This window comes from Eumetopias jubatus, unplaced genomic scaffold (assembly GCF_037043125.1).
Source record: "Eumetopias jubatus isolate StellerSeaLion01/CBP00866 unplaced genomic scaffold, mEumJub1_p1.0 scaffold_14, whole genome shotgun sequence".
Taxonomy (NCBI): domain Eukaryota; kingdom Metazoa; phylum Chordata; class Mammalia; order Carnivora; family Otariidae; genus Eumetopias; species Eumetopias jubatus.
In genome coordinates this window covers 19,870,235-19,887,332 of record NW_028274820.1, presented here as the reverse complement: position 1 = coordinate 19,887,332, position 17,098 = coordinate 19,870,235, and the positions used below count along the sequence as shown (strand labels likewise).

The window sequence follows — 17,098 nt, the reverse complement described above, 5'->3', positions numbered from 1 at the left end:
GCTTCCTTTGAGTCATTTAAATTGGTATAGGGCCAAACCAAATTTGGAAATAGTTAGAAAATAAAAATTATTGAGTTCCATATCCGTGATTGCCATCTTGTCCTAAGAGCTTATGATGGTTCATAATTTTATTAAGCCTTTCTAGTAATTAGAAAAGAAGTTTCAGGAATAGCATCCCCAACACATACACATTCCCAACAATACATTTGAAATTCAGAAATGGATGAAAGTAACTCATATATGCGATGGGTCTTAAATCCCTTTACCTAGAGCAGAAAAAGTCCTGGCAAAAATGACTGTTAGGCTCAGCGCTCATTCCTCACAGAAACTCAGATAGGCATAGGTATCAAGCTTCTTAGAAGTGGTTATACCAGAAAGAAGTGTGGGGATGGGAGAAGGGAAACCATGCTCTAAGACCAGCGATAGCCAATAAAAATGCAAGCCACATAATGAACATTTAAAATTTTTTAGTAACATTTTAAAAATAAAGAAACAAGGAGAAATTAAGTTTAATGGTGTATTCTATTCTATTAAAAGCCTGAACAACAAGATTTAGAGAACTTCCAGGTCGGTGAACACATCAAAGTGCTGGGGTGAAATGCCCAGATATGACAAGGATACCCTGTGTCCTATGCATCTCTTCTAGTTAAGTATCATCCTTTATAATAAACCAGGAATAAAAAGTAAAGTTGCTTCCTGAGTTCTGTGAGCCAGTCTAGCAAATTATGGAACCCAAGATGGGGTTCATGGGAACTTCCAATGTATAGCCAAATGAAACAGAAGTATGGGTACCCTGGGTAGCCAATATTTGCAACTGGTGTCTGATATGGAGAGGCAGGTAGCTATTGTCAAAACTGAACTGAGTCAATGGATGTCTAGCTGGTGTCCAGAGAGTTGGAGAATTGGTTGATTTTGCGGGGAGGGGAACCTAAATATTTGGTGTCAGAAGTGTTCTGTTGTTAGAAACAGATCTTAGGCTCATGACAAACCCAAATTAAGGGACATTCTACAAAATAACTGGCCAGTACTTTTTGAAAGTGTCAAGGTCCTAAGACACAGAGAAAGGTTGAGGGATTCTCTCAGGTTGGAGGACATGAAAATGGAATATAGGAGATATGAAAACTAAATGCTCTTGGGATACTAGTTGGATCCTTGGAACAATCAAAAGGACACTAGTGGAAAGAACTGGTGACATTCAAACAAAGCACTTGGACTGGTTAAGAGTCTTACGCCCATGTTAACTTTTTCATTTTTATATTTGTATGATAGTTATGTGCGATGAATATTAGGGGAAGCTAGGTGAAGTGTGTATAGGAACTCTTATTTTCTTTTATAACGTTTCTGAAAGGCTAAAATTATTTCAAAATAAAAAGTTAAAATATTTTTTCTTCAAACACTTCCAGATCATAGCAGTAACACATTGTGAGTAACATGTGTGTTTTATTTTTTTAAAAGATTTTATTTATTCATTTGCGAGAGAAAGATAGACAAAGGGAGAGAGAGCATGAGCGGGGCGGGGGGGGGGGCGGGGAGAGGCAGAGGGAGAAGCAGACTCCCTGCTGACCTGGAAGTCTGATGTGGGGCTCGATCCCAGGACTCTGGGATCATAACCTGAGCTGAAGGCAGACGCTTAACTGACTGAGCCACCCATGCACCCCCCATGTGGGTTTTAAAGCCAGACAAATCTGGCTTTGAATTCAGACTCTGCCACTTTCTGGCTCCATGAGTCCAGCAAGTCACTTATCCTTTCTGGGCCTCAGTTCCCTCATCCATCAAATGGTGAAAATAATCTCCATTTTGTAGCACTGCTGTGAGAATTAGGGAGTGTGTATTTACTATGAAGCACAGTGACCAGTACAGAATTTTTGGTGCTCAGGAAACATTAAATTGTCCGTTCTTAATAAATAAATATCTCTTATTTATTTATGGCTCCCTGATGCTTTTCAAATCAACTATTTCTAAATATGTTTCCAGCCCCTTCACAGCAGTCCCAAACTGCCTCAGCAGCATCATTCCAAGGCACCCATCCCAAGGCCCAGCCATCCTAGCCAACTGCTCATACCTCCACATACCCTATGTTCACTCCTTTATATGCTCATGCCATTCCCCCTAGATGCATTCTTTGCCCCCAAAAGGGCCGAAGGTACAACATATGCAATGTGGTCAGCCAATGACCTGGGTTTGAGTCTAGCTTGATCAAGGACTCAGGGACCTTCAACAAATCCTTCCCTTTCTGTGTTTCCGTGTCAAAATTGAAGCCTCCATATAGTAGGATAGCAATAATAATACCTAAAAGCACACGGGGGTAATCAATGGAGCTTGAAAGAGTACCTGGTAAAATGCAACCTGAACCTAAACACCTAGACGTTCTCAACCTTGGCTGTCTATGAAAATAACCCAAGGAGTTGTTTTTCTTTTGATACCAATATCTTGGTGTCCTCCTGAGAGGTTTTTTTTTTTTTTTTTTTTTAAGTTGCCCAGAGGATTCTAAAGTGAAGTCAAACCAGGGTGAACCATTGATCTTAATTTAGTGTTTCTCAAAGTGTATTCCTTGGACCAGCACCATCAGTATCACTTGGGAAATTGTTAGACACACCAATTTTCAAGCCCCGCCCCAGAGGCACTGAATCAGAATCTCTGTGGGTAGAGCCCAGCAGTCCCTGTTTGGCATGTCCCCCAGATAGTTCTGAGGTACTGCTAAAGGTTGAGAATGTGTGGCTTAAACAATTTTTCATCTCCAACTGACAAAATATGATTCATACTTCATGGCGCACCCCACATGTCACTTCCTCTATAAGGCCTTCCTCCTCTTCCAGTCAGAATCTTCTGCCCAGTCTCTAGGAGGCTTACTGTGGTACTATTTCTCTTAAAATGCTTATCACAGTGTTGACTTCTTGTTGAATCTTTACATCACAGTCTTTCCTAAGCTCTTGGGAGCTATTTAGGGGCAGAGTCCATATTTGTATCCTATTCCACAAAGAGCAGGTCACAACCCACTATGAGTGAAAGCTGCTTAACAAATGTTGAATTGAAGAGATCTCTTTAAATCTCATTGAGGAAAGGCTTAATGAGTTGTGTGAGGATTAGCTGATATAGAGAAAAAGAAAAGGAAAGCTAAGTATGTAAAAGGGAAAAAATTTAATGTCTAAAATACCCTCCTTCATATAACAGCTGCGATGTACCACTTGCTTTATCCCAAGGCCTAATCTAAGCATTTTAAATGGTAACTGAAGCATAAATCTAAGTCTCACAAAAGCCATATGTGATACCTATTATTATTGTCATTATCATTATTACTGACATGGCAACTGAAGCACAAAGAAGTAAAGTAATTGGCCCAAGGTCACACAGCTTATAAACAGTAGCTGAATTTGAACTCAGGTAGTCTGTCTTCCCACCTGGGCTTCTAAAATAGCCAACACTACTACCATTGTATGGCGATATATTGTTGATTCAAATTATTATCAATAGTCTTGTCTTCTGTTTTACTTATAGAAACTATGGATAATGCTCAACTATCAAACTTTCCTTACCCAATTCTCCCTAAGATAATGATTATATTAATGGCAGACATTTATATAATGCTTTCTATGTGCTGGCTCTGTTCTAAGTGCTTTATAAATAAATTTATTTAATTCTTTAATGAGGTAGGTACAGTCATCATCCCCCATCTCACGTATAAGATAAAGGAGGCACAAAGAAGTCAAGAAACCTGCTCCAGTCATTCTGATAGTGAATGGTGAAACTGGATCTGAACCCAGGCATCTAGGCTTCAGGGTCTATTTCTTTACTACTCTATGAAGGATCCTTTCTTTGTAAGGGGGTTTGGGAACCATGGTCATGGAACTAAGTTATATTGCTGTTTTGTTATATGAATACATCCTTATAGGGTTGGTGTGAGAAATATACTATCAATAAATAAAAAGCACTCGAACAGAGCCTAACACATAGTAAGGATTGTGGGGATAGTTATTATTGTTTTGAAATTTTTAGATAGCCCATCTGGCTTATCAGATCACAAGTTTGGACTCATAAGCCCCATTTGAAAATCAGGGTATCATGACCTTTTTCCTGTGGAATCCTAAGCAACCACGGCTGGCTCTACTTGGAGGAGGGAGGCAAACCCACTTTTGGTTTTCTTCCCAAATTTCCTGTTGGGAGTAATATGGAGTCATATGTTTAGTAGAGAAACTTAAGCTAAGACTTATGTAATGCCAAAGTATGGTCATGGGAAGTACAGTGTGTACCCCTGGCACGGTGTAAATAGCAATTTGAACAAGTGACATAAATCAAGGTATACCAAAAAAATAATAAATAAATAAATAAATAAATAAATAAATATCAAGGTATACCAATCCATATGTGCTCAATGGCCTTTTAAGTGAAATATCCCATTCAATCCATGGCTGTAACACTCTGTCCCACTGCTGCTTAAGGCCAAGAAGTAAAGGCCATCTGAGCATCGCCAATGCCAAAGTGGGAAGTTTTCTACAGAGCATGCATCTGCCTTCAGACTCCAAGCTTTAGGGAGGCTGGCCTGTCCAATTTTATTCATATGGAATATGACTATGAAACCTCAGTGCCCAATCATTTCTTAAATTTGTCAACTCTGTAATGGATCTGCTGACCTAATAAACAACCCTCCCTGTCCTGCAATCACCATGCCTCTCAACCAACAATGTTTGATGTTCACTAGCCAAAGAGAAAGAGTCCCAACTTCTGTTATTCCATTGGTGCCAACTGAAATTTCTAGCTCCTCAGGTTGGTCCTTAGTCTTCTCTAGACTTAGAAAACCCTCTTAGCTATTTGTCTCATGTCCACCTCTCCATGCCCATCTATTCTGCTTCCCAATCTGCACACCCTCCTATATAATATTTCACTCACGGGAATGGGGCCTTCTAAATGGAAGGATGAACCTTCCTTTCTTCAATCCATTGAAAAGACTCCTAGAAAACAGGTGGCAGGTTATAGACACTCTATGAAAATTTCCACCCCAGCTCTTCAGATAAGAATTTATAACAATGAGTCTCAACCCTGGAAGTAAGTTAGAATTATCTGGGGGAGATTTTTAAAAACATGTTCCAGGGTTTCATTTCAAGATGGCAACATAGCAGGCTCTTCCTCCCATAGACACACACATGGAACAAGTCCCTTTGAAATAAAGTCAGAAACTAGCTGAGCAACTCATCTACATCAGGTAAACAGGAAAAAAAACCCACACTAAAATGGTAGGAGAGGTGGAGATACAATCTTGCCATAAACCCAACCCCCAGTAAAGTGACATATATTCTGGAAAGAAATCACAACTCCCAGCTTCTCCCTGAGAAGTGAAGGGTTGGACCCACCCAACATCAAGCATCCCAACTTTTAGGACTTCCACCCAAGGAATGGGTCCCAAAACACCCAGCCCTGAAGCCAATGGGGTTTCCACCCTTGAGATCCACAAGGCTATAAGGAAACAAAAGGGCTCCTAAGGACTCACAGTGGTTATCCCCCCAGGGCTCAGCTGAGAGAAATCAGATGGAAATGCCCATCTCCCAGTCTTTTCCAGAAACACAAAACAAAATAACCTTTTTATCTTAAAAGCACAGACTGAGGTTCAGGCTCCTAATTTAACACAAATCTAAGACAGACTACAATCCCCTCCAGAGCCTAGTGAGACTGTTGGGTACTATCTTTATGTTCTCCATCTACCCAGCTTATGCACACACCCAATGCACTGGATTTTGCAGTTGTTGCCCAGGGGATGCACCCCCTTGGTCACCTGGCTTTGTTGGCCAGTGGGCTTATGTTCACAGGTTCAAAGGAGAGTAGCAAACAGTACTTAACTGGCTATCCTCTCAAGGCTCAGCACAGAGGCAGCAGTCACAAATGGCCAATTCCCAGTTTTTCTGTGTAACAAGCCTATTTGCATATCTTAAAAGCTGCACCCTGAAGGTCAGGTTTCAAATTTCACATACATCTAGGAGCCACTTGCTGGCAGGTACCACCTTTGGGCTCTCTCTTTACCTTGTACCAGATTCTCCCCAAAAGAAGCTTGTACACATGTCTGGTATCCCAGCTTCTACAGCAGCCACCCACCAGACACACCTCTTAATTTCCTGGCTCTGGTAGCCAGGAGAACTTACATTCACCAGTACCATAGGATTATAACAAAGAACCAGTTCTTTGTGGCTATTCCCCATGGGCTGTGCACAGAGGAAACAGAGAAATACCCATCTCCCAGTACTTCCCTCAAAGAGGTCTAGTTGCATCCTTAAAAAGATGCTGCCTGAGGGTCTGGCTTCCAGACAGCCTGCATCCAGGTGCTGAGATCCTCCCATTTGGGACACTGTCAGATCTTGACATAGATCAACTCCTGGGAGGCATTAAGAATAAAGAGAGTTGCTTAGATAATCACAAAGGTTTGAGAGACAGTCATAAAGGTCTGAGAACTAGGGACAGGATAAATGGTAAGGTTCATTTTCTATGGAAGACCACTTCCTTCAAGACTGGGGGAGGTGGCTATTTTATCTAATGCACAGAAAACAACACAGGGAGTCAAGTAAAATGAAGGATCAGAGAAATATGTTCCAAACAAAAGAACAAGATAAAAATTCAGAAATAGACCTTAAGGAGATGAATATAAGTGAATTACCTGATAAAAGAGCTCAAACAATGGTCATGAAGATGTTCGCTGAGGTCAGGGTAACAGTGTGTGGACAAAGTGATAATTTCAACAAAGAGGAAAATAAAAGTAAGTACAAACAAAAGCTGAAGAATAACTGAATTTAAAAATTCAATAGAGGGGCACCTGGGTGGCTCAGTCAGTTGAGTGTCCAATTCTCAGTTTCAGCTCAGGTCATGATCTTGTGGGTCGTGGAATCAAGCCCTGTGTTGGGTTCCCTGCTCAGCAGGGAGTGTGCTTCAAGAGTCTCTCCTCCTTCCCTTCTTCCCCCTGCTCATGCTCTCTCTCTAAAATAAATGAATAAATCTTTTTTAAAAGATTTTTTTAATCTTTAAAAATCTATTCTGATGTGAATCCCTCTATTGAACTTTTAAAAAATAGATAATAGTTAAGCAGAGAAAGAATCAGTTGATCTTAAGCAGAGAAAGAATCACTTAAAGACAGCGCAATGGAATTCATTCAGGCAGAGTAGAAAAAAAGAAAAAAGGAATGAAGATGGCTTAAGAGACCTATGGGATATACCATCAAGTTGACCAATATTTGCATTTCAAGGGTCTGAGAAAGAGAAGAGAGAAAGAAAGGGGCAGAAAGCTTATTCAAAGAAATAATGGCTGAGGGGCACCTGGGTGAGGCTCAGTTGGTTAAGTGTCTGCCTTCAGCTCAGGTCATGATCCCAGGGTCCTGGGATCAAGCCCCACATCAGGCTCCCTGCTGAGCAGGGAGCATGCTGCTCTCTCCCTCTGCCTCCCACTCATGCTTGCTCTGTCTCTCTAGTGCGCTCTCTCTCAAATAGATAAAATCTAGAAAGAAGGAGGAAGGGGAGGGGAGGGGAGGGGAGGGGAGGGAGGGGAGGAAGAAAGAAAGGCTGAAAACTTCCCTAACCTGAAAAAAGAAACAGACATCCAGATCCAGGAAGTCCAGAGAGTTTCAAATAAGATGAATCTAAAGAGACACATGTCAAAACACATTATAATTAAAAAGTCAAAAGTTAAGATAAGGAAAGAATCTTAAAAATAGCAAGAAAAAAAAACCCACCTTGTTACATACAAGGAAACCCCCATAAGACTATCAGCCGATTTTTCAGCAAAAACTTTGCAGTCCAGAAGAGATAGCATAATATATTCAAAGTTGTCCTTCACAATTGAAAAAGAGATAAAGAGTTTTCTGGGAGGCAAAAGCTGAAGGAATTCATCACCACAAGACTGGGCTTATAAGTAATGTTAAAGGAATGTCTTCAAGCTCAAATGAAAGGATGATAAGTAGTAACAGGAAAACACATGAAAGTTTAAGTCTCATCAGTAAAGGTAAATATATAGTTAAATTCAGAATACTCTAACGTTGTAATGGTGATGGTTAAATCACATATAAAGCTGGTATGACAGTTACAAGACAAAAGTGTTAAAAATAACTATGTAATTTGCTAAGGGAAACACAATTAAAAATGTAAATTATGTAAATTGTGACATAAAAAAGATAACATGTCAGGAATGAAGTAAAAGTGTAGAGTTTCTGTATAAGTTCAAACTTGTTATTACTAAAAGTAGACAATTATAATTGTTTTATATAAGCCTCATGGTAACCACAAAGCAGAAAACTACAGTAAATTCACAAAAAAGAGAAAGGAATAGAAGCATACTACTACAGGAAGTCATCAAATCACAAAGGAAGAGAGTGAGAGAAGAACAAAGGAATTATAACACAGCCAGAAACCAATTAATAAAATGGCAATAGTAAGTTCCTACCCATTAATAATTATTTTAAATCTAAGTGGAATAAATTCTCCAATTAAAAGACACTGAGTGGCTGAATAAAGAACAAAACCCAACTATCTGCTGCCCACAAAAGACTCACTTGAGCCTTAAAGATATAAACAGGCTTAAAGTGAAGGATGAAAAAAGATATTCATGCAAATGGAAACCAAAAGAGATCAAGGTTATCTATACTTGGACAAAATAGAATTTAATACAAAGACTGCAATGAGACAAAGAAGATAATTATATAATGATAAATGGGACAAAACATCTGTAAGTATATATGCATCCAACATGGGAGCACCAAAATATATAAAGCAAATATTAACAGACCTAAAGGGAGAAATGAACACTGATACAAGTATAGTGGGGGACTTTAATAACCCCTTTCAACAATGGATAGATCATCCACAAAAAAAATCAAGAAAGAAACATTGGACTTAATACATTAGACCAGATGGATGTAACAGACATTTATAGAACATTCCATTCAAAAGCAGAATACATATTCTTCCCAAGTAGAACACTGAAACATTCTCCAGGATAGCTCATTTATTAGGTCACAAAACAAGTTTCAATGAATTCAAGAAAACTGAAATCATATCAAGCACCTTTTCTTATCACAACGGTATGAAACTAGAAGTCAATTACAAGAAGAAAACTAGAAAAACAAAAATGTGGAGAGTAAAAAAAACTGTTACTAAACTACCAATAGGTCAAAGAAATCAAAGGAGAAGTAAAAACTATCTACAAATGAAAACAAAACAAAAAAGACATGCTAAAATCTATGAATGCAGCTAAGGCAGTTCTAAAAGGGAAGTTCGTAGCCATACAGACTTACCTCAAGAAACAAGAAAAATCTTAAAACATCTAACTTTACACCTAAAGAAATAAGAAAAAGAAAACAAAGTCCAAAGTTGGTAAAAGGAAGGGAATAATAAAATCAGAGTGGCAATAAATAAAGACCAAAAAGACAACAGAAAAGATCAATGAAACTAAGAGTTGATTCTTTGAAAAGAAACAAAATTGACAAAACTTCAGCTAGACTAACAAAAACAAACACAAAAACAAAAAAACCAAGAGGACTCAAAATCAAAAATGAAAGAGTAGTTACAACTGATACCACAGAAATACTAAGGATTTTAGGAGATTACTACAACGATTATATGACACAAGTTAGACAACTTGGAAGAAATGGGTAAATTCCTAGGAAAACATAATCTTGAAGAAATAGAAAATCTGAATAGATCAATGCCTAGTAAGGAGACTGAATTAGTAATCAAAAACCTTCCAACACACAAAAGTCCAGAGCCAGATGGCTTCACTGGTGACTTCTAACAACCACTTAAAGAATTAATAACAATCCTCAAACTCTTCCAAAAACAGAATAGGAGGAAACACTTCCAAATTCATTTTACAAGGCACCAAACCAGACAAGGGCACCCTGAAAAAAATAAAGAGAATTACAGGCCAATATCCCTGATGAACATAGATGGAAAAATCTTCAACAAAATATTGCTAAATTGAATTGAACAATACATTAAAAGGATCATATACCATTATCAGGTGAGATTTATTCTGGGAATGCAAAGACGGTTCAGCATATGCAAATCAATATAATACACCACATAACAAAATGAAGGATAAAGACTATAGGATCCTCTTGACAGATGCAGAAAAAGCATTTGACAAAATCAACATCTATTCATGATAAAAACTCTCAACAAACAGTTATAGAGGAACATAATAAAGGACATATATGACAAGTCTACAGCTAACATCATTCTCAACACTGAAAAGCTAACAGCTTTTCCTCTATGATCAGGAACAAGAAAAGGATGCCTACTTTCCTTCACTTTTTTTAAAAATAGTAGGGAAAGTTCTAGCCAGAAAAATTAGGTAAAAATAATAAGTAAATGAATGAATGAATAAAATAAAAGGCATCCACGTGGAAAGGAGGAAGTAAAATGTCACTATTTACAGATGACATATTATACAGAGAAAACTTTAAAGACTTTACCAAAAAAAAACTGTTAGAATAAATGAATTCAGTAAAGTTGCAGATACAAAAATAAGCATATGAAAATCTGTTGCATTCCTACACACTAATAACAAACAATTGGAAAGAGAAATTAAGAACATGATCCTATTGCCAACTGCATCAAAAATAATAAAGTACCTATGAGTAAATTTAACCAAGAAGGTGACAGATCTATACACTGAAAACTACAAGACACTGATGAAAGAAACTGAAAACACAAATAGAAAGATTCCATGCTCGTGGATTGAAAGAACATTGTTAAAATGTACATACTACCCAAAGCAATCTATAGATTCAGTGCAATCCCTAATGAAAATTCCAATGCCATTTTTCACAGTAGAAAAAAATCTTAAAATTTTATGGACCCATAAAAGACCCCAAATAGCCAAAGCAATCATAAGAAGGAAGAACAAAGCTAGATATATCACATTCCCTGATTTTGAACTATATTACAAAGCTATAGTAATCAAAACAATATGGTATTGGCATAAAAATAGACATAAATCAATGGAATACAGAGCCCAGAAATAAATCCGTGCTTTTATGCCAATTAATTTATGACAGAGGGGCCAAGAATATACAATGGGGAAAGGATTTTCAGTAAATGGGTGTTGGGAACCTGGACAGCAACATGTAAAAGAATGAAATTGAACCCCTGTCTTACACCATACACAAAAATCAACTCAGAATGGATTAAAGACTTGAATACAAGACCTGAAGCCATAAAACTCCTAGGAAAAAACACTGGGGTTAACTATTTGACAATGGTCTTGCCAATTAGTTTTTTAGAACTGATATCAAAAGCAAAGACAAAAAAAGCAAAACTAAACAAGTGGGACTACATCAAACTAAAAAGCTCTGCACAGCAAAGGAAACCATCAACAAAGTGAAAAAGCAATCTACTGAATGGGAAAGAAATGTTTGCAAACCCTATATCTGATAAGGGGTTAGTATCTAAACCATATAAAGAACTCAGAGCAAAAACTTGGTAGCAATAATAATATTATTAAAAATAGGCAGAGAAATTGAATAGCATTTTTCCAAAGAAGACATACAAATGGCCAACAGTACTTGGAAAGGTGCTCAACATCACTAATCATCAGGGAAATTCAAATAAAAACTATAATGAGATATCAGCTCTCATCTGTTAGAATGTCTATCGTCAAAAATATAAGAGATAACAAGTGTTGGTGAGTATGTGGAGAAAAAGGAACCCTTGGTACACTTGTGGTGGAAATGTAAACTAATGCAGCCACTATGGAAGAGTATGGAGGTTCCTCAAAGAAAAAGAGATTATCTTATGATCTGCAATTCCACTTCTGGGTATATATTCAAAGGAAACAAAATAACTACCTCAAAAAGATATCTTTATCCCTATCTTCATTGAGGCATTATTTACCATAGCCTAGATATGGAATTATCCTCAGTGTTTATCAGTGAATAAATGGATAAAGAAAATGTGATACACATACACACACACGCAGAAGACTATTATTCAGCCACAAAAAAGAAGGAAATCTGGCCATTTTCAACAACATGTATGGACCTTGAGGGCGTTATGCTAAGTGAAATAAATGAGAGAGAGAAAGACAAATACTGTATGGTCTCACCTATAAAAACTGGAATCTAAAAAACTGAACTCATAGAACAGATTGGTGGTTGCCAGAGGTGGGGGGTGGGATGGGGGGGGGGGACTGGTTAAGTGTGGTTAGAAAGTATAAACTTTCAGTTGTAAAATAAGTAAATCCTGGGGATATAATGTAGAGCATGGTGCCTATAATTAACAATAATACACTGTATATTTGAAAGTTGCTAAGAAAATAAATCTTAAAAGTCCTCATTATAATAAAAAATTTGAATCTATATGACTGATATTAATTAAATTTATTGTGATCATTTCACAATATATATGTGATCAAATCATTATACTGTACACCATGGACTAATACACTATTTTATGTCAACTATATCTCAATAAAACTTGGAAAAAATACAGATGTTCCAGTTGCCAAACCAAATTAAAACAGAATATCTGAGATCAGAGATTCTTTGGTATAGCCAGGACTGAGAACCACTGATAAAGGACCACTGTCCTTTAGAGGTAGAAGGAACCATAAAGACCATGAGTCTACAAAGACTTAGGCCATAACATAAGGCTGGAGTAGTGATCTGCTCAGTTTCTGGAGTGTCAGAAGCTTTTAAGGGACAGGGCATCCCTGCAGATAGTATACTATGGCTAGACTCTGTCTGGCATCTATGGCCCTATTTATATAGAGAGTTTTCTCCCATGACACTCTGGTTAATCAACCAGGCCATGATGAGCCAAGCTCTAAGATGTGTCATTAAAACTTTTAATTAGTTCGTTCGTGGCTGGTTGTTCTTCTTTTTCTTTTCTTTCTTTCTTTCTTTTCTTTCCTTTCTTCTTTCTTTCTTTCTTTCTTTCTTTCTTTCTTTCTTAAGATTTTGTCTATTTATGTGAGACAGAGAGCATGAGCAGGGAGGAGGGGCAGAGGGAGAGGGAGAAGCAAACTCCACACTGAGCAGGAAGCCAATGTGGAACTCAATCCCAGGACCCTGGGATCATGACCTGAGCTGAAGGCAGACACTTAATTGACCGGGAGAGCCAGGCGCCCTGGCTGGTTGTTTCTTTTAAGGATAGAAATACCAAAAAATATTTACAAAAAGAAGGAAAGGGCGCCTGGGTGGCTCAGATGGTTAAGCGTCTGCCTTCGGCTCGGGTCATGATCCTGGAGTCCTGGGACGAGTCCCGCATCGGGCTCCCTGCTCCTTGGGAGCCTGCTTCTCCCTCTACCTCACTCTCTCTCTCTCCCTCTCTCTGTCTCTCATAAATAAATAAATAAAATCTTTTAAAAAAAAAAAGGAAAATTAGAGATTCAAAATACCAGACTCTCACAATATCAAGATAAATACAAAATATCAAAGAACAAGTTAATTTTACACAATTTACTCAATAAAATGAAAGAAAACTGGAGTAAATGGAGACAGTTATTATGTTCTTAGATGGTAAGACAAGAGGTAAGGGCAGTTTCCCTAAAATTAATTGGTAAGCTTGAAAAATTTCCAGTCAAAATCATAATGAAATATAAAAGTATGTAGCTTTACTGAGTGCTTGTAAAGTTCATTTGGAAAAGGAATGGCAAAGAATGTATAAGAAAACACTGAAAAAGAGAGAAGAACAAGGAGAGCGAGTTTGTGGTGCCAACTTCTAATGTGTATTCTAAGTCCACAACAATTAAAATTATGTTGTAATAGTGAAAGAATGGGCATTATAATGGTAAGAATAATTGTGAAACAAAGCCCAGTATATCTGATAGTGTAACAAAAACAGCATTTCACATCAGTGAAAGTATAAGGGATAATTTTTAAAATATATTCAGACAATTAGTTCAGTATTGGGAAACAATTTTTACTTTCTATCTCAAACTATCTACTAAAATAAAAACCAATGAGATACAAATCAAGTTAATACTTAAAACTACAAAAAAACAGTAAAAATGAGCAAAAGATATAAACATACACTCACAAAAGATATGAATGACTAATATGTACGTTAAAAAGCGTTCAACGTTAGTCATCAGCAAAATGCAAACTAAAATCACAAAAAAACACCACCTAGCAAAATGGCTGAAATTAAAAACTCTGACAACACCAAATGTTAGCAGGGATTTAGAGCAACTGGAACTCTTACACATTGTTGGTGAGAGTGTAAAATAATAGAAATTTTTTTTTAAGTTCTAGCAGTTTCTTATAAAACTAAATATACACTTTCCCAATGGTTCATTAACTCTACTTCTGGATATTTGCTTAAAAGGAATAAAAACATGTGTCCACAAGAATACTTGTGCAAGAATTCATTTATAAGAGCCAAGAACTGAAATCTGGTATGCGTCAGTTGGAAAATAGTAATATTTAACACAATGGAATATCAGTAACAAAAAGGAATGAACTACTGATACTAAAAATAATAATCATTATAATAAAAGCTGAGTGTAAGAGGCCTTACATGAAAGTGCACACTGAATAACTCCATTTATATCAAGATTTATAATATGTAAAACTAATCTAAAATGAAAAACAAACAAAAACAAAACCAGCAACCTCAGAACAGTGGTTAAGAAGGGACATGATACACAATGTTAACATTCTATTTCTTGATGGGATTTTAGGTTACACAAGTGTGTGCATTTGCTAAATTCAGCAATGAACATTTTAAATTTGCACATTTTCTTTTTTTAAATAATTTTTATTGTTATGTTAATCACCATACATTACATCATTAGTTTTTGATGTAGTGTTCCATGATTCATTGTTTGTGCATAACACCCAGTGCTCCACGCAGAGTGTGCCCTCTTTAATACCCATCACCAGGCTAACCCATCCTCCCACCCCCCTCCCCTCTAGAACCCTCAGTTTGTTTTTCAGGGTCCATCGTCTCTCATGGTTTGTCTCCCCCTCTGACTTACTCCCCTTCATTCTTCCCCTCCTGCTATCCTCTTTTTTTCTTAACATATATTGCATTATTTGTTTCAGAAGTACAGATGCGTGATTCATCAGTCTTGTACAATTCACAGTGCTCACCATAGCACATACCCTCCCCAATGTCTATCACCCAGCCACCCCATCCCTCCCATCCCCCACCACTCCAGCAACCCTCAGTTTGTTTCCTGAGATGAAGAATTCCTCATATCAGTGAGGTCATATGATACATGTCTTTCTCGGATTGACTTATTTCACTCAGCATAACACCCTCCAGTTCCATCCATGTCGTTCCAAATGGCAAGATCTCATTCCTTTTGATGGCTGCATAATATTCCATTGTGTATATATACCACCTCTTCTTTATCCATTTATCTGTCGATGGACATCTTGGCTTTTTCCACAGTTTGGCTATTGTGGACATTGCTGCTATAAACATTGGGGTGCACGTACCCCTTCGGATCCCTACATTTGTCTCTTTGGGGTAAATACCCAGTAGTGCAATTGCTGGATCGTATGGTAGCTCTGTTTTCAACTGTTTGAGGAACCTCCATACTGTTTTCCAGAGGGGTTGCACCAGCTTGCATTCCCACCAACAGTGTAGGAGGGTTCCCCTTTCTCCACATCCCCGCCAACATCTGTCGTTTCCTGACTTGTTAATTTTAGCCATTCTGACTGGTGTGAAGTGGTATCTCATTGAGGTTTTGATTTGGATTTCCCTGATGCCGAGCGATGTTGAGCACTTTTTCATGTGTCTGTTGGCCATTTGGATGTCTTCTTTGGAAAAATGTCTGTTCATGTCTTCTGCCCATTTCTTGATTGGATTATTTGTTCTTTGGGTGTTGAGTTTGATAAGTTCTTTATAGATTTTGGATACTAGCCCTTTATCTGATATGTCATTTACAAATATTTTCTCCCATTCTGTCGGTTGTCTTTTGGTTTTGTGGACTGTTTCTTTTGCTGTGCAAAAGCTTTTTATCTTGATGAAATCCCAAGAGTTCATTTTTGCCCTGGCTTCCCTTGCCTTTGGCGATGTTTCTAGGAAGAAGTTGCTGTGGCTGAGGTCGAAGAGGTTGCTGCCTGTGTTCTCCTTTAGGATTTTGATGGACTCCTGTCTCATGTTTAGGTCTTTCAACCATTTGGAGTCTATTTTTGTGTGTGGTTAAGGAAATGGTCCAGTTTCATTCTTCTGCATGTGGCTGTCCAATTTTCCCAACACCATTTGTTGAAGAGGCTGTCTTTTTTCCATTGGACATTCTTTCCTGCTTTGTCAAAGATGAGTTGACCATAGAGTTGAGGGTCCATTTCTGGGCTCTCTATTCTGTTCCATTGATCTATGTGTCTGTTTTTGTGCCAGTACCATACTGTCTTGATGATGACAGCTTTGTCATAGAGCTGGAAGTCCGGAATTGTGATGCCGCCAGCTTTGCTTTTCTTTTTCAAGATTCCTCTGGCTATTCGGGGTCTCTTCTGGTTCCATACAAATTTTAGGATTATTTGTTCCATTTCTTTGAAAAAGGTGGATGGTATTTTGATGGGGATTGCATTGAATGTGTAGATTGCTCTAGGTAGCATTGACATCTTCACAATATTTGTTCTTCCAATCCATGAGCATGGAACGTTTTTCCATTTCTTTGTGTCTTCTTCGAATTTGCACATTTTCTTGTAAAATTTACCACAAAATTTTAAAAAACTGAGGACTTGCCTCTGGTTTAACTATAACTTGCTCATCCCAGATTCCAATTCTCTATTCTTGGAAAACCCAGTTTTGTGGTTAAAAAAATAATGTTTTCTAAGCTGTAAACAAATAAATGTCTACTTTATGACATGCTAATTTAGGGTGAAGTATACTGACATCTGCAATTTACTTTGAAATACATTCCAAAAAAAGGTAAATTGATAAAGATGTACAAAGAGATAGCTATTTGGTAAAGAAAGTATAATAAAGTATCATGGCGGGCAGAATAATGTCCTCCCAAATATGTCCACATCCTAATTCCCAGGTGAATATTAAGGTTGCAGATGGAATTAAGTCAGCTCATCAGTTGATCCTGAGGTAGGGAGGGTATCCTGTATTATCCAGGGGGACTCAATGCAATCACAAGAGTCAGTAGCATTGGAAGAGGTGGCAGGAGAGGAGAA

At 37.7% G+C, this 17,098-nt stretch overlaps 1 long non-coding RNA gene across 1 annotated transcript in view; it reads right to left on the bottom strand.

The window, feature by feature from the left end:
- The window catches only part of LOC114221702 (uncharacterized), a 102,735-nt gene that overhangs the window by 41,349 nt on the left and 44,288 nt on the right, over positions 1–17,098 (bottom strand). The window lies entirely within an intron of this gene.